Below are 3,623 nucleotides of genomic sequence, written 5' to 3'. Positions count from 1 at the left end.
ACACCTCTAAACACTATCATTCCTCCTCACGCCACTATATCCACTTCTCAACCTCCTCCACATTCCAACTATGCTCGTGTAGACACTGATGTGTTCTGCAATTTCACCTCATCAGAATCCTCTCATTCTGATTCTTTCACCAACATCATGCAGAAATATACCCATAAGAATAAACCAACTTCTGACCCCGTTGTCTTAGTCCTGGACTCTGACAATGAAGCTGAATCCTCTCAACCAGAAAATTTATCAGTTCTTGATAGAGTCTCTCAACCATATGCTTTCTCTCACCCAAAAATACCAATCTTCTCTCTCAAACCTCAAACTCCCATCTCACCTCCCAGAACAAAACCTTCAAAACCTTCTGTTGATGCACAATTTGAGTTTTTATCTAACAAGGTCAGGACAGGTTTAGAAGTTCTGAAGGTTGCTCATGAATCCAAGCTGGATCATGTAGCTGCTGGGAAGCTCTGGAGAGCTTTTGGAAGGGAAATTCAGGCTGACTTTCTGGATCTTCAGAAAGATTGTCTGGCTGCTGCTCCTGGTTGTCATACCCCAAAATTTGCCCTCATATATCTGCAAATGTCATTTTATTTTGAATAAGTGACATAGCCCAGTTGGTAAGATCGTAAAATTACGATTACAAGGTATTGGGGTCGGACCCCACTTTTGACATTTTTTTGCTTTTATTTTTTTATTTTTTTACTAACCTCATTTTTTTTATTTATATTAAAAATTCACAAAAAATAATTTTCTTAATCAATTTTTACTTTCTTTTTATTTTTAATTCAAAAAGATAACGCAAAATATATTTTATTCTTAATTTTCGTTTTGTTTATTTTAGGTATTTTTAAAGAAAAAATATTTTTGTTATTTACTTTATTCATGATTTTCTTCATAAAATAGCGAAAAATAAAAAATAGGGTAGTTTCTCATTTAATTGTCCCAACAAATTAATTTTATTGATTTTATTGATTTGATTCTTCTATAGAAATTAAAACAAATTAAATCATTAACTTTAATTTTGTATGGAATAGTTTTAATTTGATTTTAGTTTTCCTTTTCTAGGATTTAACCTATTTTTTATCTAATATATATGGAACCCTTATTTTCAACCCTGGATGGCCACTCTCTAAAGAAAAAACCTTATGCCCATCTCTCATATACTTTCACGGTTCCTTCTCTGTAAAATTTCCTCCACAAAACTATTAACTTTTTTTTTCACATGTATGTATCTCATCGTTACATAGCCGTATATAGGATGATTCACTTTGCAGTGCAATTCAGTTAAGTTCCTTTTCGGCATCAGTAATTCGTGTTGAAGGAGCACAGGCATAGATGACACCAAACTAGAATTACCAACAGCTCATAGCATCATTGGCTTGAGTATAAAATTGTTTGTCTATGTCTGCAGAGGAAGTAAAAAAAACAAGAACACAGACAGGAATCAACATTTATTTAATACCACTATTACCATTTGTTTTTCTTGTGTGTTGTGTTTTGTTTTACAGGAACAAGGATTAGAAGGAAATAATTAAAAATAACAGCATAGGAAGGATCATGCGACAGGCTTAGGAAATTCTCAAAACCAGGTTCAACAGCTGCAACGCAGCAGCAATTTAACATTCCTCATATCCGATTCACAATTGGGAACAACATCATCACGAAACCAACGGCCACTGAACCTATAGTTTCACGGAGTCGAATCACCGCCCAGCCGATGGTATAGTTTTTTCTCACCTTTTTATTCGTTCTCATTGTTGTTCTTCCAACTGTGCTTGCAGGCCCTTAAGAGTCAGAAGACACAAGATTCACAGAATTGAATTGAGATAGAAAGAAGACAAGGTCCATGAGCCTTACACTGATCCTGATCGCGCGACGCCGATACCTCAGCCTCTCATCACCGACTGCTTGCGCACCACCGCGGAAATCAGAGAATAGAACAATAAGAAGCACAGCAACGCACCAACAGTATCCTCGATACCAAACCGCAACAGCCAACGGCCTTTTGACTACACAACGAATCTATCTGCAAATATCACAACTTTAATGCCACCGAAGCTCTGATTCACACCGAAGTAACATCAGCAACTTACCTCTTGCGAAATTCAGAGGAAGAAAGGTGGAAGAAGAGTAACAGAGGAAGGGAGGACGAAAATCAAACCTATCTGAACCTCTTCGCCGTCGCCGCATCGGAAAACCAGTGGACCTGCTCCCTTGTGAGTTTTTTTTTTTTATCTCGAATTCTCGTTACCATCATACTCTACTTGTTCTTCTGAATTGAAACCCCTTGCTAATTGTACGAAACCGTGCTCCATGATTGTTTAATTTGAAATTGAAGCTTTAGCTATGTTTGGATATCATAAAATCAATGGAGCGGAGTGGGATGGAGCGGAGTGGGATGGAGCGGAGTGGGATGGAGCGGAGTGGGATGGAGCGGAGTGGGATGGAGCGGAGCGGAACGAAGATACCATTCCATTGTTTGGAAAATTTTAGGACGGAACAAGATAAGTTGTTCATTCCGCCCAAATCGGAGGGTAAGAAAAATGGTGGTAAGTGATGGAATGGAATGGAATCCATACCACTCTATTCCGCTCCGTTCCATCCGTTTTTAAATTATCCAAACAATGGAATATCATTTTATTCCATCTCATTCCGCTCCGCTCCATCCGGTTCCATCAATCCAAACAAAGCCTTAGGGTTTAAACCAGAAATATGAAATTAATTGTTGCTGCTGTTGTTGTCTTCTGTGATTTTCGTTGATAGCCTCATATATAGAATATCAAGTCGAGTCATAGGGTAGGTTTATTCTCTCATTTGGTTAAAATTTTGAGCTTGCATCAATTTGGTTATGGCGGAGACGTTTTCTATGCACAGAGTAAGAGAGACCGATTGTTTCAATGAAGAAAAAGCTATTGGTTGACGTTGTTATTATTTCCTACTATTTGGATAAGCTTTAATTCATTTATTTAAAAAAAAAAGTAAAATAATTAATGGAGAGAAATTAAAGGAGAGGTGGTACGACTAGGGGTGGCAAAACGGGCCGTGGCCCGCGGGGCCGGCCCGCCACCCGCCAAAAAATGGCGGGTTGGGTTTGGATTTTAGGCCCGCCGCTCGCCAAAGCTCGCCCCGCAAAAACCCGCCGCCCGCCATACCCGCCCCGCCAAAGCCCGCCGCCCGCCAAAACCCGCCTCTCCTCCAAAATTCACTCTTTTTTTAGTTAATTCTAGTAATTTTAATTCTTGATGGTTTATTTTATACATTTATTTATAAATATATGTAATATTTTTTAAGTAAATTAGTTAAAAAGTTGCTTTTATAAAAAATTGTTTTAAAAAATAAGTGAAAATTTTTATTAAAAGGTAAAAAAAACCTATTAATCTATTAAAAAAAATATAAATAAAAATAGGCGGGTAAGCCCGCCGCCCGCCAACCCGCCATCTTGGCGGGGCGGGCATGACTTTTATGCCCATTTTACTTGGCGGGCATGCCCGCCCCGCTCGTTTTTTGGCGGGCATAAAGCGGGGCGGGCGGCGGGCGGGGCGGGCGGCCCGTTTTGCCACCCCTAGGTACGACCAAGTTTTCTTCTTTTTACTATTTCTTTATTAAATTATTATTATTTATTA

The 3,623-nt window shown here is 38.7% G+C and overlaps 1 long non-coding RNA gene across 2 annotated transcripts; it reads right to left on the bottom strand.

The window, feature by feature from the left end:
• Positions 1 to 1,436: 1,436 nt before the first annotated feature.
• Positions 1,437 to 2,919, bottom strand: LOC131652070 (uncharacterized). Of its 2 annotated transcripts, none has more exons than XR_009298564.1 (2): positions 2,094 to 2,919; positions 1,437 to 2,026 (listed from the first exon to the last, which is right to left on the bottom strand). It is a non-coding gene; the product is annotated as an uncharacterized LOC131652070 (long non-coding RNA). The 2 variants fall into 2 exon arrangements; XR_009298565.1 differs by having other exon boundaries at positions 2,162 to 2,919.
• Between the last annotated feature and the right edge of the window lie 704 nt (positions 2,920 to 3,623).

This window comes from Vicia villosa, linkage group LG2 (assembly GCF_029867415.1).
Source record: "Vicia villosa cultivar HV-30 ecotype Madison, WI linkage group LG2, Vvil1.0, whole genome shotgun sequence".
Taxonomy (NCBI): Eukaryota; Viridiplantae; Streptophyta; class Magnoliopsida; order Fabales; family Fabaceae; genus Vicia; species Vicia villosa.
Note: the sequence above shows the minus strand (reverse complement) of the source record. Positions and strands in the feature narration are given on the sequence as shown.